Source organism: Castor canadensis, chromosome 3 (genome assembly GCF_047511655.1).
Source record: "Castor canadensis chromosome 3, mCasCan1.hap1v2, whole genome shotgun sequence".
NCBI lineage: Eukaryota > Metazoa > Chordata > Mammalia > Rodentia > Castoridae > Castor > Castor canadensis.
In genome coordinates, this window is record NC_133388.1 from 110,378,007 (window position 1) to 110,401,302 (window position 23,296).

Here is a 23,296-nt window from a genome sequence, read left to right on the forward strand (position 1 = left end):
GATGACCAAAAATCATATGTTGTCTCTTATATTCAGACTTTAGACCTATGGCAAATACAGCAATGTGGTTGAACTTGGGTCACATGATAAAGGGAGAGCACACACGGGAGGTATGGGGATAGGTAAGAAACCCAAAACTTGAAAGAATTTGGTGTCCCCACTGCAGAGGAGCTAATACAGTAAACTTAAAGTGACAGAGGTCAATATGGGACGGTGAACGGGAAGTAGTGAAGAGGTCAGGTAGACATGAATCAACTCAGGTTGTAATACACTTATACATGGAATCAATACTAGGAATCTCTCTGTATAGCTCTCCTATACAGAGCAAAAATGCTTTGTCTTTCTTATTATTGCTTATGTCTTCTCTTGAACAAAATTGGAGGAAAGGGCAGAGCAGGTTCTTCCTGGAAGCAAAGGGGTGTGGCTGGGAGAGGGAGGGGTTGGTAAGCAGGGGGGAGAAATGACCCAAACAATGTATGCACATATGAATATATCAATAAAGAAAAAAATTTGCCTTCCCTATAGACACTGCTTCTGCCCAAGCTGTATCTGTGGACATAACCCAGTGACTTACCTATCCTCGTGGTATTCTGTACAGCATGGTTACTAGTCAAAAAACTCCCTTACCTGCAAATTACTTGTGGTAATAGCCCATGCTCATGGAGTTTACCATCTTAACATGTTCCTTACCATCTTGAATATAGTAATGGCCTTTTGATAATTCAGAGACAGCTGGGTGCCAATGCTCATATCTGTAATCCTAGTTAGTCAGGAGGCAGAGATCAGGAAGACTGAGGTTCAAAGCATTTCCATGCCACTAGTTTAGGAGACTCTATCTCAAAAATAGCCAACACAAAAAAGGGCTGTCAAATCGGCTCAAGTGGTAGGGTGCCTGCCTAGCAAGCATGAGACCTTAATTTCAAACTCGAGTACCACCAAAAAAAAAAAAAAAAAAAAAACAGAGACAGAACTTTGTTGGATAAGGAAAAATTTCTACAGGAGGCTGTCTCTATCCAATAGGTGGTGGAATGTCTCCCATTGCCAAGACTTAAGGGATGGAAATGGAAATTCTACCTGTCCCTATTACCCCTTGTCATCTACTGGCAAAATTTTTACTTCTTGTTCTCTTGACAATGTGCTCTGCTGGTTTAGAGGTCTTAGGTTTTTGTTGTTTTTTTATTTTTCCTTTTGGTTATACTAGGGATTGAACTCAAACCTTCTACAACTTAACCCAGGCTCTTGGTCCTTATATTTCATTTGTTTTTCAGAAAAGGTCTCATCGTTTCCTCAGGCCAGCTCTGATCCTCTGCCTCCTGAGTAACTGGGACCAAGGGATGTGCTACCACACCCATCTTTGTTTGCTTGGTATTTCTTTTTCTTCACTGGGATTTGAACTCAGGACTTCACACTTGCTAGGCAGGCACTCTACCAGATGAACGATGTCTCCATTCCTTTTCGTTGTGGTTATTTTTGAGGTAAGTATTTTTGCTCAGGCCAGCCTGGACCATGATATTCCTCTATTAAGGTTCCCGCTATCCCTGGGATGACAGTTGTAAGCCACCATACCCAGCATTTTTCCTTAAGATAGGGTCTCACAAACTTTCTTGCCCTGGATGTCCTGCAGCCACAATTCTCCTAATCTCAGCCCCTCCTAATTTCAGACTCTGTAGAATTACAGAGTAAGTCACCAGCACCTGGCTTCCAGCTTGTTTTTGAGACAGGGTCTCAATATCCTTTGTCCAGATTGGCCTCAAACTGCAATCCTCCTACTTCCACTGCCTTGGTAGTTGCCCTACAGGTCTTAGTTTGGTGGTCCTGGAGGTTGTAGTCAGGGCCTTGCATGGCTAGGCAGATATTCTATCACTTGAGCCACAGCAATTATTTTTACATTGGTTAGGTTTTTGTTTGCCTTTTTTTTTTTTTTTGGTGGTACAAAGGATGAACATGATCAGATCTTTGACAGTTGCTAGGCAGATGCTCTACCACTTGAGCTAAGCCCCTGACCTGCTTTAGTTTTTGAGATAGGGTCTCCCTATTTGCCCAGGCCAACCTGAGACTCTGTCCTCCTATTGGTGTCTCCCCATGTAGCATGAGAAGACAGATGCATGCCATTGGTTGAAATGGGACCTTGCTAACCTTTTCCTAGGCTCACCTCGAAGTGCAATCCTCATGATCTCCACATCACTAATAGTTAGGATTCCAGGTGTGAGCCACCATGCCAAGCCTTGAGTCTTAGATCCAAAAGAAGGAATTTTTCTGCCAGGTGATATCACAGTGATTCCATTGAACTGGAAGTTGCCAGCATGGGCAAATAGTTCATGTGACCTTGTGATGAAAATAACCAGGGAAAAATAGACTGGAGGTATGGCTCAAGTGTAGAATACCTGCTTTACAAGTTTAAAGTCCTGAGTTAAAACCTATGTAGCCCCCCCCAATACACACACAAATGAATGTGTCCTTTTAGGTTACTTTCAGCCATTGATACATTGAAGGCATATCTCTTATTTATAATAACAGGATAGAAATGTTAATAGTACACATTCACATTTCCTTGATCATAGGATCTGAGGACATTCCTATTAGTTGGGTCCACTAATGAAAATGAAATTGCACTGTAGGTTAAGCAGAGAAATTTTAGTGTATTGAAGTTCTAACCTTTCATTAAAAGTGTTACCAGAAAGTACAAGGAAACACTGGCTGAGGGTGAATTCCCAAGGAAGACAGACTTGGAAATGTCCCTTCCTCAAATCTGATTTCCTTCTTCATTAGAGCGGTGGAGACCCAGGAGTTTCCTGCTTGCCCTGGCTGGATCTGGTCTGCAGCCAATGCGACCTATCAGTGTGCATGTGGGGCACAGATGATGGGCAGCAAGTGCCATGAGCATGAAGAGGGAGTGGTGAGGGGTGCAGTAAAGCCATGCAATTACCTACAGGAAATGTGGCTCATTGTGAACCTCGGGGTACTGGGGGTTGAGCAGGGCAGTTATGTCTAGACAAGGCCATGGCTGTGGTGTTGCTGACCAAGTTCATTCTGGGTATGTGCTATAGATAGATCCCCACAGTATCTTCACACTTAAGCCATTTGAAAGTCCTGTTTCTCTTTGTAATTATTTTATTTTATTTTTTTGGTGGAAGCTCTGGGGTTTGAATTTAGGACCATTTATTGCTAGGCAGGTTTTTTGCCATTTGAACCACTTTACATGCTACTCCTCAGAGGAGCCTTTTATGTGAAGATATTGAGAAGCCTTTGCCCATTGTATAGCCTCTTGCCAGTGGCTCACACCTGTAATCTCAGCCAAGAGGATTAGGAGGCTGAGATCAGAAGGATCTTGGTTCAAATCCAGCCCTGGGCAAATAGTTCCAAAATAACCAGACAAAACAGACTGGTGGTGTGCATCAGGCAGTGGAGTGCTTGCTTTGCAAGCTGAAGTCCTGAATTCAGATCTCAATCACCTCCCCACCCCCAGAAACAGGTATTGCAGTGTTTACTTAATATGAAAGTAAGAAAACTGGCTTTTTGAGGAGGTGTTGGGGATCAAACCCCAGGCCTCACACATGCCAGGGAAGTGCTCTAGCACTGTGTTGGAACTTCAGTTCAATTTCTTAGTTTTAAAGTGTATTTTATTTTTTTCTTTTTGGCAGCATTAGGATTTGAACTCAGGGTGCTTTTACTGCTTGAGGCACTCCACCAGACAAGTACATTTAATTTTTCGAATTAAAGGAAAATAACATTAAGTTCCCATACTTTCATACCTCAACACCATGGTTATGAATATTCCATGTTCTTTAATGAAGAAATTCTCCTGAATCATTTGAAACCTAACCCAAAGAGGTTCTTCATGGCTCTTTAAGCAGGAGTTGCTTACCTCCTTGGAGCTCTCTGTGTACTCTTGTTATTACAGTCAGTGTTGCTGTGTAGTCTGCATAGTTAGTTGAAGAATTTGAGGACTATTCTTCATATTGTCCACATTTCCTACCCTTAGCACAGTTCCTTGTTTTGAGTACACCTTATTAAATGTTATGTGAACTGTTTATGTTATATCTTAGATAAGAAAGCTTGAGCTCAGCTCAGTGATTCTCATAGAATGTTACTGAGTTCACGTCTTTGACACCTACCAGGTTGGTTGCTTCCAAGTCACAGTCCCTCTCTTCCAGAGATTTCAGGACTGTCTACAGTCTTGAGATGAAGGTGAGCATGCCTTAGGAATGCCAAGGAAGGGAAGGGTCTGGGAAGTGAAGTCTTTACTCACTGTGAAAGGAGTTGACTGGTGAAGTGAGGGGCAGGGTGGTTGCTCTGTACAGACTAGCCGGGACAAGTGCACAAAGGCATGGCAAAGTGTGACTCATTTGGAACAGTGCAGGTCCCTGCCTCAGGCTCAAGCCTAGGAGCCAGTAGGTAATTGGTGGGAAACAACGGATAGGATGGGGCTACTTAAACCCAAGAGGTCTGGTCTAATCTGAAGACAGTTGGGGAGTCATCCATATGTGGGAGACAGTCACATATTCTGTGTGAAGGAACAAGGCAGTGGTGTTCATGACAAGGTTGTAGCCATGAGCTAGAAAGAAAGGAGAGGGGCTCAGGAGAGATGGGTCTGGGCTGTTTGTGAGTAGATTTTCATAATCCTTTTGCTGATGTTTTTAAAGAAAGTGACCCAACTGCATTAAAACTGAGCATGAGCTTGCATAAACAGGAACTTATGTGCATCCTACAACCCCCAAGTACAGGAAACTGAAACAGTGCAGATGTGAGCCTGACTTTGTTACACTGTGTTATATACTGTAATAGTCTCCCATGTGCAAGCTGTTCATCATTTAACACTTAAATTTAAAATGTGAGTTTCACACCAGTAATAACTCAGACATTGCCACAATAAAGATATGAAATTGCAAAGGAAACAGGTGAATTTGAAACCAAATATATGCTTGTGATTAGGAGGTTGTAGCCAAATCTTTTAAACTCAGTTAAATCTAGTCCATATTTACACAATATATATGAGTAGTCATATACAGCTATATATAATGCATAGATAAATTTATATATATATATTTGCATATATCTATATATTTACATAGTATATTTTTTATAGCTTAAATTTTATATTGCCAAGCAGAAAATGTTAGTTTCTCATAAAATTTTTCTAAAGATATCTCCCTATAAAGCTGGAAATTTGGGATCAGTCTCAGAACTATCTTCCTTGAAAATTAGGCACTAAAAATATATTATACAGTTATAATTTAAAATTCATGCTACCCATTTTTGGTTTTTGGCAGTACCTGGATTTGAAGTCAGGGCTTTGTGCTTTGCTAGTCAGGTGCTCTTCCACTTGAGTCATAGCACCAGGAGAATGTGTTAGTTACTTTTCAAATAAGATTTTATTTATGCCCAGGCTCCTTGCACCAACATTCTCCTATTTACACTTCCCATGTAATTTTGGAATTACAGAAACATACCAGCATACCTAGCTGTTGGTTGAGATGGGGTCTTGGGACCTTTTTGACTGAGCAGACCTTGAAACAAAGTCCTCCCGATCTCTGCCTCCTGAGTAGCTAGAATTAGATACATGGACAATTATGTCCAACTATGGTACCCATTTTATAAAGACAAAGCATAAGAATATATAAATGTAAGGGAGTAATTGGTAAGTACACATCTAAACACCAGGTTGTTTATCATTAAGAACTCAGTGGAAAAATTAGATTGTGCTTGACAGCAAAGATTATTTGGTTCTAAGCTGTAGCAGCTTCTTTTCATGGATTCTTGAAAGTTCTGCAATACCAACAACTTACTTAGACATAAGGAGATAATTTGCATTTCTGTACATTTAGGTTAGTTACAGAAACCTGTAAAACATTTAATCTTTTACTCACATCTTTAAGTAAAGGAAACTTGTATTTGTTTTGTGGTAAAGTAGATGTCCTTCATTATATAAATATGAAAGAAATCGAAGAGCTGGAGATAAGCAGGGAAATAAAGGGTATCTGGACATACTAGGAATCCAGTAAGGTCATTTGACATTTATGTATATATGATTTCATACATAGCTCCTGGCTCATAACTCCCTCCCCAAGGCAGTTCATAGAAAATAAAGCTATACTCTCCCCCTGCCTTTTTGTTTTGTTTTGTAGCTTGGCCATAAAGATATTCTCTGACCTTCCATATTTGATAGCATGTCATGAGATCCCCATTTCAAATGTCCTGAAGAAGGCAGGCCACATAGAGAGGCTCAGGCATCTGAATAGACAGGCCTTGTTGGGTTCCCCACTCATCCATCAAACATGTGATCAGCATATGTCCAATCACATTTCTACATGTTATCCATGTGTATGCAATGAAGTGTCCATAAAAACCCAAAAAGACAGCATCTGGATAGTCCAGACAGCTGACCACATGGATGTTAATGGAGGATGGCGCACCCAGAAAGGCCATGGAAGCTCTTTACCACTTTCTCCTTTATCTGCCTGATGTGTTTCTTCATCTGTATCCTTTGTAATACTCTTTATAATAAATTATTAAATGTGTTTCCTTGAATTCTGTGAGTCAGTTACATTCATGGAAATCAAAAAGAGGGTTGTGGGAAGCCCAATGCATAGCCACACACACCACAGAGTAAACAACCTGGGGCTTGTGACTGACATCTGAATTGAATTGGACATAGGGGTCAGTCTTGGGGACTGAGCCCTCAACCTGTGGAATCTGATGCTGGCACCAGGTAGATAGTGTTAAGTGGGCATTGAATTAGAGGACATACTTGTTCAGAATTGCTTGCTTGCTTGCTTGTTTATGTGTGGAGAGAAACTCCCACACATCAGGTGTCAGAGTGATCTGTGTTGTATAGTAGGAGAAAATGAGTTTGAGTCTGGGTTTTTTTCTACACAGTCATGAAAGTTAAAAGGTAAGCACAAGCCATAAACAAGGCAAGCATAACAGAAAAAAATAGTTACAAGAATAGCAAGGGAGCCAGGCACTTCATGCTTGTAATCCCAGTACTCAGGAGGCAGAGATCAGAAAGATCAAGGTTCAAAGCCAGCCCCAGGCAAATAGTTTGTAATATCCTAGTTTGAAAATATCCAACCCAAAACAGGAGTGGTGGAGTGACTGAAGTGGTAGAGTGCCTGCCTAGTAAAAATGAGGCCCTATGTCCAAGCCCCAGTACCTAATAGAAAGGTGAATAATAAAGAGTGAGGATAAAGGAGCATTCACTGTGAGGACAGAAGTAGAAAGTAGAGGGCAGGTGAGAAAAAACAGTAGCTGCTGTGTTACCTGAACCCCACAGTCTCAGTAGTATAAACATGGTAGAGGATACTTCTTTTTATTTCCACTTTCAAGAAGGGTATGTCTATTCAAGTTCTGCACCTCCAATTAGCAGTTCTGGGATCCAGACCCCCTTCCACCAGGTGGTTCTGTCATTTCCAACCCAAGCCTTCCAAGAATGTAGAAGGAATGTGGAGAGAGTGAAGTTTCAGAGGTTTTAGGAGCTCAGTGTGGAAGTGATCATTTCACTCATTGGTTAGAATATAGTCACAGGCCACAACTTCTTTGAGAAAGACTGGGAAATACAGTTTATTTGTGGCCCCAGAAGGAGAAGACAGGTTTGTGACTAACATCGAACAGTCTGTGCCACAACTGTTAGTAAGTGAGAGACTCAACAGAGTGCAAAAGGACAGCTAAAATGGAAATGATGCCAATGTGAAATGTCTATAGTCTATTGTCACTTCTTAGTTAAGCAGTTTTTCTCATCTGGGACATGACCTGCCCTGGGAGACCTTTTCTGTTGCCAACACTTGATGAACAGTGCTACTGGAATTTATTGGGCGTAGAAGTTAAGGATGATGCCAAATACCCGACACTGCACTAGACAAAGGATTAAATGGGCTACAGCACCCCCCATGAAAGGTCAAGAAGATAATGTTTGAAGGAAGAAAAAAACAGCAAATAGAAGGTGAGATGCTGTGTTTTAAACTTAGAAATAAAGAAAGTAAGATGTGGCACCACAGAAGCTTTATCTTAATTATCTCTATTTTTTTGAAACAGGGTCTCACAATGTAACTCAGGCTGGCCTCAAGCTTGTGATCCTCCTGCAACAGCCTCTTGAGTGCTAGAATTACAGGTGTGTACCACCACAGCTAGCTGAGAATGTTTTATAGAACTACTAACGTAATCTCAATATCTAATGGAGTATAAAGTGATTTCATCTAAAGTCATTTCTCACTGTTTCAGATCACAGCCCTCACGTAAAGTGAATCTGCTCTCAGGAAGCTTCTGATGCCTGTGGCAGGCTTGGAAATTTTTTTGATTTCCAAGGAGACCAGGCTCAGCAAGGTGGAGCCATCATTTTTAGTCCAGGTGAGTTCAAGGCCCAGGTCATGCTGTTAAATTCTGGTTCATTTTACAATTCCAAAGCCAGGCATTTACTCCATAAGGTGGCACCATGTGAAAATGGGCAGCTTGCCCTTATAGGATGCAGTGCTTTTGTAGGGATGTCTTCTGTCTTCAGAGACTTCTGTGCCTTTTAAGGTCTGTGAGTTTGATAAATGTGCCCATCACTCTAAACCTGAATGAGTGTGGGGGTTTGGAATAGGGTATGTCAGCTGTTAGTGATTTGTGTATGACTATTAGTCTTTAAAAAGCTCAGTGGGAGAACACAGGCTTAGCATTGTGAAGCCCTTGGTTCAATACTCAACACCAAAAATAAAATACATACCTAAATATCTCAGTGGAGATAAACATTTTTGAATAGAGGAAAATCACCAAGCACTTTCTTTTTGTTGGTGAAAGAATCTTATCTATTTATTTTACTTAAGCCTAACAAAATGATGAGACTTGCATTGTCTCAGAAAGGAAGACCGTCCCAGGGATGGGTAATTCAGTAAGAATTTCCTAGCTAAGCTCAGTGGCTCAGGTCACGTGAGTAGCTAGAGATCAGGAGGATCAAAGTTCTAGGCCAGCATGGGCAAAAAAGCCCATGAGACCCCATCTTAACAACAGCTGGGAGTGGAGATGTGTACCTGTCATCCTATCTATGCAGGGAAGCACAAATAGGAATATTATGGTCTATGTCAGCTTTGGCATAAAGTGAGACCCTATCTCAAAAGTAAGCCATAAAATGGGCAGGTGGAGTGGCTCAAGTGGTTGAGCAGTTGCCTGACAAATGCAAAGTGCAAGGCTGTGAGTTCATACTGCAGTACCACCAAAAAAACGAAGAAATGACATAGGCCACATACTTTTCATGACTTTATTCATCAGTTTGGACCATCTGAGGTCATGTGGCTCCAGTCTTCTCATTGTGGAGAGTTGAATCTCTAACTTCTTGGATTATTGCAATTAGGAGGAAACACCACATAAGGCAATGCCAAAAAGCCTAAATCATTATGCTTTTTTCTTCCTTTTGTTTTTTGTTTGCTTGTTTTTTTATGTACTGGGATTTGAACTCAGGGTTTTGTACTTGCCAGACAAGCGTCTTACTACTTGAGCCATACCTCCAGTCCCAAATCCAGATTTTTAAAGGAAGTCTTTAGGAAGATTTTGACTGAGTATTATGACTTTTGGACTTTATTGCAGCTACAATCTTCCTTTCCCTACCTCTCATGAGCTTATAGCATTTAGATTAGTTTAAAAAGAAGCCATTTGGAACTGGGGTTATATCTCAGTGGCAGAACACATGCTTCCTGGTTTCAGTCCCCAGCACCAAAAACTAAAGTCCCATAAAATTGCCCCAAATGCCATTGAGCTACTTGAGTTTTTGTTTGTTTGTTGTTGTTCTTGGGGACAAACTTGGGCCTCACACATGCTAAGCAAGTGTTTTAGTGCTGAGCTACACCTCTAAACCTAGCATGTAGTTTTCTGTTTAGTTTTGTTTTTGTTTTTTGCAGCACTAGGGGTTGAACCCAGGGTCTTGTTCACATGTTATTGAGATGCTCTATCACTGACCTACACACTCAGCACTCAGAGCCATATACTTTTTTTTTGCAGTACTAGGTTTGTGCACATGGCCTTTTGTGCTAAGCAGGTGCTCTACCACCTGAGACCCTACTCCAGCCCCAGAGTCATATTTTTGAATGAGGAATTTCCATCCTGAGACTAGAAGGGGGTTATTATTATTGAGTCCTTCTCCATGTCTCTTAATCTCTTGACCACACCTTCAATGGAGTAAGAGAGAAGAGCTCACTATTTGCATTCCAAAAAGATCACATGGTGCTACTGAGTATGTGTGATTTTAAACAAAGATCTACATCATCATGGATAACCCAGTATTACATTTTGCCTTGCTTGATAACGAGCCAATTTAGGATCATAAACATAAGGATTACTAGAGATGGCATATGAGCACAATGCAGAAAATACACCACTGAATCTAATGGTTTAAGTGAAAATTCTGGTCTTTAGTCCAACAAACTAAGTAAGCAGCATCCAGACTGTAGTTATGAATTATCTGAGCTGATATAAGAATTGTGGACATCTGTGTGTATTGTTACCAATTATATTAATGCCTTATTTTGAAACCTCTTTTAGGCTGTGGTTATAAACCACACTGATTATTAAATCAGCGTTTTGGGGTGATTTCTGTGTATGTGGTGCTGGGGATCAAACCCACAGCTCCAGGGAAGATAGGCAAGTGCTTTAGCACAGGACTCTACCCCAAACACTGGGAGTGATTTTTTTCAAAGCAAGTGCTTTGTTACATGATGGTATATATTTAAGAAACAGGTGATTTTATAGCTTGATATCTGTGTTAATCCTGTGTTCTGCCTGCTTGACAGGACATTCTATTTAATTACATTTAGCAAAACCTAATGGAAGTTTATAACTTAAGAATGCTTCCCCCACATCTCACTAAATATTAAGCATTACATTTATTTCACCATATCCTTGACGCACTTTATTACCATAACACAAAATTATGCTGGCACTATCTAGTGAGAATAATGTACTCCTGGTGATTAGCTTTTCCATTTGTACTAATTAAAAGTTGAACAGCTTACTTGATTTCAGTAATCAGTAAATCTGAATAATCCTCACTGTGCAAACCTCAGTCTTTTATTCCTAGCTCTTCCAGGTAAAAACATCCATCTCCTACACCACAATAGGAGTGGGTTGGGTCACAAATCCATAAACTCAGCTTTACAGCTCACAGGCAAATCAATCATAAAGAGATCATCCCTTTCTCCCTTCTTCCCTGGCTTCTCTCTTTCTCTCTCTCTCTCTCCCCCACCTCCTTCTCTCCCTTTCCTCCTTCTCCTCCTTTTCTCTCTCTTTTTTTTTTTCAGTACTGGGGCATGAACTCATTGCCTTGCACTTACCATGCACCTTGCCATTTAAGCCATGCCCCCAGCCCTTTTTGCTTTAGTTATTTTTCCAATAGAGTCTCACTTCTCTGCCCAGGTCGGCCTGGACCAAGATTCTCGTAATGTGTGCCACCTCTCCCAACTTTTGTTGGTTGAAGAGGGATCTCACCTACTTTTTGCCTGGGCTGACTTCCAACTGTGAGCATCATGATAGTCACCTCCTGGGTAGCTGGGATTACAAGTGTGAGCCATTGCACCTGGCTAATTTCACTCATTTTAATTTTCAATGCCGAGTTTTTTTGTGGTTTGGAAATTTAATCCGGGGACTCACATGTGCCAGACAAGTGCTTTAGTTCTGAGATACATCCCTGGCTTTTTTCCAGTTATTTTATTTTTTATTCTTTATTGCATATATTAATTGTACAGAAAGGTTTTATTGTGATATTTCCATACATGCATATAATGTACTTTGATCATACCCACCCCCTTATCTTCTCTTATCCTCCTCTCCCCCTGAAAACACTGCAGGTGTTGGTGGGCAATGAGCACCTGGAGGTGTGAGAGCTGCAATTCAAGAACAGAACCTGGCACACAACAGGATTCCCTACTGTTTGGCATGAGCAAGTCTTGTGTGTGCATGGTGGCCATGCTCAACCACCTGGGCTTGATGGCCATCAAGTAGTCCCTGACCTTGAACCCCTGTACAGGAGCTGCAGAAGAAGGACTTCTACACCTATAAGGAGGACGTTAATTGATTCTGGCCCATCATCCTGGCAGCTCACTGCCAGAAGTATGCTGCTGCTGAAGGGCATCAGGATACAGCAGCCTCATGACTATTTCTGCAAGTGCAGTGACTGCAGTGAGGAGTAGAGGCACCACTGGATGACTCCCACTGGATGACTAATGCCTCCAAGGGACTGACAAGCCCTGTGTACCTGTCCTTGTCCAGGTAGGACCTTGTTCTCACAATCCTGGAGCTCAGCAAGGAACTAGCCAACATAAAGAAGGAGTTTTAGGTAAGGGCTGCACTCCCCCTAGGGCACTAACTCACATTGCCAGGCTTGGAACCCTCGCTAAGTTGCTCTGGAATCAGTTTTGCCAAGTGGATTTTAAAGCATGTTCAGAGCCAATTTGATGATCCCACTGCTTCTCTGCTCCAACAAGAATGATGTGTTAAATTCACTTTGGGAATGTGCATATTCTGTATCAGAGAGCTGTAATTATGGTGTTACTGTGTTCTGAGTAAAATTTCTTTTAAAAAAGAGATCTTTTGAAATTCTTTGGCCTGAGTTGTAGTTATTTTTTCCTTAGTGTAACACAAAAATGTATTAGTTTTGTTTGTTTTATTCCCCTGAATGGGTGCATTGTTCCTGGAGGTGCTGCCATTCCAGGTCCACACTTGGAGTGGACACCCTTATTCCACATCCATGCAATAGTGTTAGTATGGAAGGCCCTATTCATGGGCCCAAGTGTTTGTATATCCCTTTAGAGTTGAGCCAACTGATCAATACATAATGCTATTAAAATTAATCCATTAATGTGACAAATGTCTCTTCTTGAAATCTCCAATTGGATGCTCAGAGTGATGAGCCACAAATGTCAGGTGTCAGTGGGTGTGTAGGTATGCGACAGTATCTGACCTTTTATGTGTGTATGTGAGTGTGAATATGTGAGTGTGTGATTGTGTATGTGTAGTAGTTTGTGTGAGAGTATATGTATGTATGTGAGAGTGTGTAGGTGAGTGTGTGTGAGTGCATGTGTTAGTGTGTGGGGTGGGTGAGTGCATTGTGTGAATGTGACTGAGTGTGTGAGTGTATATGTGTGTGCAAGTGTATGTGTATGAGTTTTTTGTGTGTGAGTGTGCGTGTTTGTGAGTTTGTCTTGTCCTTTGTGAACTATTTGTAGGACTTACAAATAATATACTCCTATTATCTCTTACAAATAATATACTCCTCTATCTCTTTTGATATGATCTAAAAACTTAAAATAATGTTCAACTTAAATAAGCTATATTACCAAATATTTTTTTAAAAAAATGTCAAGTGTATGTTTTTGGCAAGGTAGGTATAAGGACATGAAATGCTGACTTGCTAGATTGAGTTAGTGATTTATGAAGCACCGAGGTTAGTCTCATAGGTTTTCAGGAGTTTTAACTGGTTCTTTATTTGTAGATTCAAATTGTTTTACTACTAAGATAGTTGTCTCATCCTTCTGACACCTACATTTGAATGTTCTTTTTCAAGGTTTCATAAAGAGACTTCTCTCCTTTATTCCCATCTGGCGATGTGCATTTTCTAAACACTTTGGAGCCACTGTCAAATGCTTTGAAGAGAAATGTATTCAGTTGTACCATTATCCCTGTGCTGCTAGAGCTGGCACATTACAGGATTTGCCTCATTGTCCGTTTGTGTAGAAGACATTGACCAAGTTCCTGAGAGATGTTAGTTTACTACAGATAATAGTTTTAGTCTTTTGAGAAGGTGTTTACTTTAAAAAGCATCTGTAAATTCTCTTAAAGCTATTTTGTTAATATTAAAAGTTAACATTATACAATCTTGATAGTTCAGGTACCTTCACCACGGGTCTTTGTGGGGAAATGTGTTATTAACAATCTCTTTAAAATTATTTACAGTTATTTCCTCAGAAATTTAACTTTTTTTCCAAATAAAAGTTAAAATTGGCATGGCAGTGTGTGCTTCCCATTTTCAGTGGCAATGAGAAGCATAAAAACAGAATGATTGTGTCGAGGACTGCTGGGGCAATAAAAGCAAGAAGATATTTTAAAAAAAACAGAAAAAAGTGCTAGAGGTATGGCTCAAGTGACAGAACACCTGATTAGCAAGTGCAAAAAACTGAATTCAAGCCCCAGTCCTGCCAACCCTTCCCCCACCGAAACAAAAAGTACTGTACAAAGACACATGGAGTTATCATTGTTTCTAATATGCACTGTAAAGCAATGCATTTAAAGGGTAAATACTACTGAGTGTCCTTTACCTGAAAAAGTGAAAGACTTCAAGGCTTACAGGAGCATCAGCTGCTTCTTAAATTCCTGGGAGATGTGAAGCCTCTGCAGTGCTTCATCTATCTTGGCTGTTTGTAATTTGCAGTGGTGCTTTTTTCCTTTCTTTTCCCAATGGTATTTTATAATTTATTGAAAATTCTTATATGTTTGAGTTTTATCCTCAACTACTTTATCATTAAACAAAGATCTTCTGGTTTTTTACTATATGGATTTCTAGTGAACATGCATATTTTGGGATCAATTTTTCCCTAGTGTATTGAATTTCTAATCTTATTGTGAAATTTCTATGTTTTATTTAATCGTCTTCATGTCACTTCTTGCTTACCTAACTGCTTTTTAGCTTTTGCCTGTGTTTTACCGATGTTATGTTTTTTCTGTCTTTTCCAGGTTTATGAAAGGCAAATGTAGCTACTGTAGGAAAAACCTTAAGTAATTTTGAACTGTTAGACTATATGACCTTATTTTATCTTTTTTGTAGTAGTAGTTCATCTACACTCCAAATCATTTTATGTTCACAAATGTAGTCATGTCTTTACTTCTGTAGAAACTTAAGTTGTAGGTAAGACAAACCAAAATTTCATATTCTATATAGGCCAATAAATAAATTATTTGACATTTTAAAATTATTTTGAATTTCACGTATTTAAATCAGCATGCTCCAATGTGTATTATTTATATAGTGAATGGTTTCCATACGTTGATCAACTAAGATGACAGTCATCAGAGCTGATCATATTCTAGGTGGCATAATACACTTGGCCAAGCAAGAAAATCCTGTGTGTTAGTGTGTGTGTGTGAGTGTATATGTGTGTGTGTGAGTGTATATGTGTGTGTGTGAGTGTATATGTGTGTGTGAATGTGTATGTCTGTGTATGTGTGTGAGTGTATATGTGTGTGTGTGAGTGTATATGTGTGTGAATGTGTATGTCTGTTATGTGTTTGAATGAGTTTGTGTTTGTGAGTACGTATGCATGAGTGTGGGTGTATATGTGTTAGTATCTGCATGAGTATGTATATGTGAGTGTGTATGTTTGTTAATGTGTGCGAATGACTGTGTGTGTATGTGAGTGTATGAAATTTTGCAAGTGTTTGAAATTGTGCGAGTGTTTGTATGTATTTCTGAATGTGTTTGGCTGTATGTGTGTGAATGGATGTGAGTGTGTATATGAATTGATGTGTTTCACTGTAGGTGGGTATGTGTATGAATATATGTGTGGTGTATGTTTGTATGATTGTATGTGTGGGTGACTTGTGTGATTGTGTGTGCAAATGTGTGGAAGAGTGTATGTAAGTGTTTGTAAGTTCAAGTGTGTGTCAGTGTGTGTGATAGTATGTGCATTTGTGAGTTTGCATGTGTGTATGTTTATGTGTGTATTTGAATTGTGTGTCTGTGTATGAGTGTGTATGAGTGAGTGTGTATGTGTGTGAGAGTGTATGTGTGTATGTTTCTCTGTGTGTGTATTGTGTGTATATGTGTGTCTGTCTGCATATGTATGCATGTGAGTTTGCATGAGTGTGCATGTTTCAGAGTGTATGCATGTGTGTATGTGTATGTGATTTAGAGTGCATGATTTTGCAAATGCGTAGTTATGTGAGTGCATGTATGTGTGTGAGTTTATGATTGTGTATGTGAGAGGATATGTGTGTGAGTGTATGTGTGTGAAGGTGAGAATGTAAGTGTGAGTGTGTATGTGTATGTGAATGTCTGTTGGCATGTGAGATATTCATGGTAGTATTTGCAGTCCACCTGTCTCTGTTAAGTGAGTTCAGTTGATTCAGCTAGGCTATTTATGAGCCACACTTTTGAACAGTATTACCAAAAGTAAACTATGTGTGGTGTAGGAATTTCTATGCCAAACTGTACTCCTTCTACTGTGAATACAAAGATAATACATTCTGGTGCCTTTACCTGAGGACCTTGGATGGGGATGAAAAAAAAAGATAGTTAACATGGAATGGCATAAATGCTAAAACAGAAGTACGTACATAACAAACATTTACAACTCTATTGTAGAAACAGAGATTTTATACTACAGGGTCCAGATCTAAAGGCTCACCCCCCTAGAAAAAATCCCAGTGTGGGTTTAGGAGGACAAGGAAGAGTTTATTTAACCTATTAAGGAAAAACTATAGAAAAGAAAGTGGAGAATTTTAAATAATTTATATTAACCTTTCCAGCATTCACTTGCAATGGACAACCCTGTTTGATTGGGACTTGATTCTTTTTACCATTAAGGGACAGAGGCAGGGTAGAATGGAAATTTAAAAAAATAACCAAGATGACTTAGTTTTCCGTTATTTTGTTAGCTGTTATAAAGAAATTAGTGTAATTGCTACTGAAGTATGTAGGTTTTGTGTGTGCCTTTAGTCACATAGTTGTCCTTTGTTAACTTATTTATAGGTCCCAAAAGAATATATTTCTATTATCTCTCTTGTTAGGATGTAAAAACTGATAAAATAATTTTCAACTTAAAAAATAGCCATGTTACCTAATATTTTTTGAAAGATCTTCAATTGTATATTTTGGAAAAGGTAGGTGTAAGAACCCAAAATGCTAACATTCTATTTTGAGTTAGTAATATATGGGCACTGAGCTTAGTTTCATGGGGTTTCAGTAGTTTTATCTGGTCCTTTGTTTATAGACACAAATTGTTTTACTACTAAGATACAGATACTTGTTTCACTCTTCCAACCTCTACATTTGAATGTTCTTTTTCAATGTTTCATGAAGAGACTTCTCTCCTTTATTCCCATCTAGCGATGTGCATTTTATAAGCACCTTGGAGCCACTGTCAAATTCTGTGAAGAGAAATGACCCAGATGAACCATTATCCCTGTGCTGCAGGAGCTGGCACTTTTCAGGATTTCAGGCACTTCTTATGCCTTTGTCCAGAATACATTAACCAAGCTCCTGAGAGATATAACTTTACAAAAGATAATAGTTTTAATCTTTTTTCAAGGTGTTTATTTAAAATAACACATGTAAATTCTCTGAGTGCTGGTTTACTTTTATTAATAGTTCACATTATACAATCCTGGTTACTCAGATAACTTTGCCATGTGTCTTTGTGGGGAAATGTATTATTAACAATTTTGTTGAAATTAATTCCAAAACGTTATTTCCTCAGAAATTTAAGTCTTTATCCAAAAAAAATATTAAACTTGGCATGGTAGTGTGAGCCTGCCTTTCCCAGTGACAAAGAGAAGCATAAAAATAGGAAGATAGTATCCAAGCCTGACTGGGCAAAACAAGCAAGATCATTTTCCAAGAATAACCAGAGAGTAAAGTGCTGGAGCTATAGCTCAAGTGACCTGCCTAGCAAGTGCAAAAACCCTGAATTCAAGCCCCAATACGACGAACCCCTCTTCTAACCAAAAAAAACCTACTGTACAAAGACCCATAGTGTTATCACTATTTCTAATGTGCAGTATAATGCAATTCATTAAAAGGGTTATATGACTGACAAAATTGATTACAGTTGATCTATGGAATAGCAATGTGGAGAACAACCCAAAATTACTGACTTTCATGAAGAATGCCTGACTGGCATTATTTGGAACAGAGTAACTAAAGGACACTGATCCAGCAAATATGTTAAACCACACATGTGCCCCGACACATAAACACCCACAGAGTGGCTGTGATAAATGAATGTTAACTATTTTGGGGTAAGTGAATTTCTGGGCTTTCATCTGTGAAAAATACTTTTCAGCAGAACCCATACATAGGAATCCCTGGAAACGCTGGTGAATGAAGTTAATTTCTTCAACCCTTCACTGACCGTGGTTTACTGGACCCTGCAGACAAGAGAAGAAATTATGTCAGATCAACAGGTGCCTGTGCTGGGCCTCTATGTAACCTTTTCCTCCCTAGCCAGTCCACTAGAACCACACACTGAGATCATGTGGTCAGGATAGAGGCAGAAACCAAGGCTGCCTGTGCACCACAGCGAGGTCCAGGCAGCCTGTTCTACTTGGTGAGTTCCATGCCCAAATGACACAGAGGCCTGTGGACACTCAAAGCTCTGTGGCATGGGATCTTAGGCTAGCTGTGAAGAATAGAACCACCCAAGCCTCATGTGCTCAGGTCACCCGTGTGCCCCGGGTCCCTAGGACCCAAGTAAAAGAGAAGTCTTCCACCCAAGACAGGGCCACCTACCTCCAGTTTCTTCTTGCTTGGTTGGCTGGGCTGCCATAGCAACAGGCCAGGAAGGAGCTGCCTCAGCACTCTCCAGGTTCCAGGGCCTCTGATCCCACTGTGACCTCACAGCCAAGTCTTTCATGATTGGTCAGACCACTTAAGCACTGCCTCTACAGCCCCTCCCCCTCCAGTCTCCAGTCACTTGTGTGGCAGACTCCTGTCTAGAGCTTCTGAATTGGGGATTTCTTTTCTGCTCCATGTTCCCTCCTCAGCTCATTCAAGGTTGAAGAGGCATGACATTCCTCTCATGTTCCAAAGGACTCCCAATCTGGAACCCACAATTTGGAGGAGAGGAAGGCTTTCACGTGGTGAGTACAAAAACACCTCAAGCCCTTTACACTTCAATCAGCCAGGAAAACACCCTACACCTTGTCTGGGACAACTTCCTTCTCAGAACTACATCTCCCATCAGGTGGGAGAGGACACCAAATGTCACAGCGTGAGAACCAGGGCCTGTTTTCCAGGCTTCTGTGTTCCTAACCTCAACAAAACACACAAACGCACACACTGACTGCCAGGAGCCTCAAGGGGACCACATGAATTCACTTCCTCTAGACACAGAAATTCCTTCACTTTCATCTAAGGAATACACGGGCACACACACGCTACAGCCAAGGACTGCTTAGGATTCTCTAGACAGTGAAATTGATACCACCTCTCCAGAGAATAGCAGGTTTCAGGAACACAACAACCCATGGAATAGCAGGAAACTCTGAGGAAGGACATTTAAATCTGAAAAGGTTCTGTAAGGGACATCACAGTACACCTTTCATTCATGGAACTGAAGACATAACGTCAAAGCCACACAAGGCTGTTTCTCAAGAGACTTTGGGAATGAGCCTAATTTCTACAAATCAATGTTAGCAAATTGAACAACATATATCCCACACACACTGAAATTAGTGATATACTAATTGTTATCCTGTATGTGAATTTCTTCCATTCTATGGAGTTAATTATAACGGTGAGCAAGACAAGAAGTCATTGAACATCACACAGCTTTGTTCATTCCATCTATTGCCACCGTATTAATGATAGACTTTGACTCAAGGAGACTTCTGCAGGCCTATGCAGTGGATATACTCAATGAGTGTGAAACAGTTGGGAGTATGAGAAGGTATGAGAAAAAGCCAAGAAATTAATACATGAAGATACTACAAATATTAAACCCAGGCAGAAAAACAGAGACATACACACAAAGACAGACAGACAGGCAGACACACACACACACACAGACACAAACACACACACACACGAGAACCCTGCCTGTATTCAAGGCATTTTGAATCTTACCTGCAATAGCTGAAATCCCGGTGGTAAGCTAATGAGGGGACCCTTTCAGCTCTTAAGAAAGGATCAAACTTAGAAAAACATACAAAGTGACACCAGTTCCACCATAGTTCTTGGAAGGAGGACATACTACCACCTTCATGCCAATGAACAACTAAAGCCTAATCTAGAGTCAAGGCCTGAATCTATCACTTGAATTGAAATCAATTTTGGTGCAACCATGATGCACGGACATACATGCATCATGATAGCATGATATACACGGGCCATATTCAATGAATACTGACTATTTCCTTCTCAGACAATTGATTACAGTTCATCTACGGAATAGCAATGCGGAGAACAACCCAAAATTACTGACTTCCATGAAGAATGCCTGACTGTCAATATTTGGAACAGAGTAACTAAAGGACACTGATCCAGGAAATGTGTTAAACCACACATGCACCCCCACACATAAACACACCCTCAGAGTGGCTGTGATAAATGAATATTAACTATTTTGGGGTAATGAATTTCTGGGCTTTCATCCATGAAAGTGTAGTTTTTGAATATGAATGCATTCATCTTTGGACTACAGAGGGGTTTAAAGTCAGAAGATGTGGGGTAATGTGTGTAGTGGTGCCATTGTTGGGTTAGAGGTTTATTTGGGAGATCATTTTGGATTCATTGGGCTTGAGGCTGTTGGTGTGTGGTTTTGTAGACAGTAGGAGGCCTTTTGTGTGTTTGGGAGTTGAAACTGATATGTAAAACTATTCTGGGGATATACAGCCAGTGTTTGTTAGTATGCATTTGTAGCTGTGGATTTTTATACTCCAGGAGTTATGGCTATTGTCATCTGTTTATTATCAGGGTATATCTGGTTGCATTTCATTTTAAGGAGATTTTACTTGTTGCACATTTGTATCACAGATGCAGCAATATGACTTACATTTATTGAACTCAGGTATTCTCTCAATAGGATGAAGTTTGATTTTTTCCTCTGGGGATTCTTTTGTGTGCATTCTGGCTGTAGGTATATACATACAGGTGATTGTGTGGATTTTCAAAGTTTGATTTGTTACATCAAAACTGAAATTAGCTCTATCCATCTGCCCTAGGCTTGCATTTGACCTGAAGCCATCTGTTCTCCTCCTTTGACGCTTGTGTCAGGAGTCACCAATTCCAGATGGGAAACATCTGTCTTCTGTGTTTTCCCCCTCACCTTCACAGACAATCTAATTGTGCTCCTTTGTGGCTAATGTCCATTCCAGTCTTCTCTCCCTATCATCTTACTGGTTTGGTATGGTCTTCATTCAAAATTGTTGCATCTTTTTCCACTACATTCTCTATTTCCTCAGTCAAATCATTCCCACAGACTCCTCACAGAGCTCTTTTCCTTTGAATGTGTTATTTGCTTCTCTGGAGAATACAATGTATGTATGAGAATCTTGGTAAATGCTGTATCCAAACCAACTAGCAACTGTCAGCATGAGGAAGCCTTGTGGAAAGGTTAGCTTGAGAAAAATCAATTTAGAAAGTAACACTTATGTACAGGAAAGCAATAAGAGGAATCTCACACTTATTCTACTTATTACGATTCTACTTATTATGATTTATAATCTCTAACAAAATTAGAGATAAGGGCAGAACAGTTTCTGCTTGGAAGTGGGGAGTGGGAGGAGGGAGGAAGTGGGGAGGGTGAGGGGGTGGGGATTGGGGGGAGGGACAACCCAGGCATTCTATGCTCACATGAATAAAAGGAATTTTAAAAAAAGAAAAAGAAAGACATCCCAGTGTAGAGAACTGCACAGTGATCAGCTAGGCTGCACTCATGCACCTGTGTCCCAATATCCCACCAGATTTGGAAGGGTGGGGAATTGTCAGGTCTCCATTTCTGTCTTTCCCCAGGGCAGATCTAGGCTTTACTCACTGCCACTCACACCACTTGGAGGCAGCCTCAGTGTGGAGCTTAGTATTGAGAGACACGTTGAACTTCGCAATCTTCCACAAATACATCCTCTTCTGAAATATACTCAGGTGGCTTACATTTCAAAGTGCAATAAAACAGACATGAAATGTAAATATAAACTCAGTGGAAAGTGCTTGTCTAGAATGTTAAAGGCCTTGGATTGCTAGAATCCACTGTCAGCTCTGACCCTGTGCAAGCATTGTTAACCTATGTGAGCATCAGGTTAATTCTCTGTGAAATTGTTGAAAGCCATGCTATATGTACAAGATTGTGGGGAATAAACTGATTGGATGGCATTAGTAATTGTCACAATGTTAGGTTTATGGCAACTGATTATTTCTCACTACCCGATACAACTGCTCATTTCCCTAACACTGCTCCTCTTCCCTGCCATATTTGGGGCAACGATCATCTTCTGTGATTTCTGCACAGCCTATCTCCTAGGTGTTGCTTTACACTTGTCCCTGTGACCTGCCTTCCTTACAACCTTCCAGTTGCTGTTCTGCCATTGATGGGGACATGCTTAGGCCACCCTGGTTCTCTGTGGGTCCTTATCATGTTAATAAGTCCAGAGTGCACTTAGATAATCATCCAATATAGCTACTCCAGATTGCTGATTCTCATTACTGATGAGAGTACATAGCTATGGTTTTTATCTATTTAATTTCCAGTGGATTATCTATGGGGTTACTGCTTTATATATCTACAGACCAGAACATGAACGTGTAATTCCCTTTGAGGAAACAGCTATAACAGTAGGAAAATTTTTATGTGAAGGAATGTACTGTTTTCTCTAGCCTCAAATTTGCAATTGCAGCTCATCTGTTCTTTCTGCAGATGACCTGAGCCTTCATCTAATTTTTGTCTTAACATCATATGTGTTTTAGTGTATCCATGATACATATATTTTTGTTGTGTTTTTCCTTAGATAGGATGCAGTATCTACAAGAAAGTTGCCCTTTATAATTTCAGAGAAACCAATAGGACAACGTTTGATATTTATCCTTGATAAGTGATAATTGAACAAAGGAGTCAATGAATGTTGTCTTACATTGAATATTCTGCAATTCAGTCTCTGAGACAGTTTTGCGAGAATAAGGTTATCCTAAAAAAAGTGAAAAACAATGGATCATAACTAGGGCAGAATGAAGGTTAAGTAACACCCAGTGCCTAAAGCAATGTATTCTGGCCTCGTGTCTCAAGAAAGCTAACATGAATGTCTCAATAGGGCTGTCTCTGGGTGTTTTCATCACCCTGCTTTATTCATATCTAGACATGAAAATATAAGAACTATGTAAAGCCTACCTTAGGCTGAAAAAGTGCTAAACAGTTGACAACCAAGGATGTCTTCTATCAGCATTCCCAGCAATTAATAAAATAATGTCTTTACACTGAGATAAGAACTTGGTGGCTGATGCCAGTATTCACCTCATCTATGCCTTTTTCAGCTTGAATCTCTTCCTTTGTATTCTGATGGTGGAATAAAACGTATGTGTGTGTGTTTGTGTGTGTGTGTGTGTGTGTGTGTGTGTGTGTGTGTGTTGAAGGTT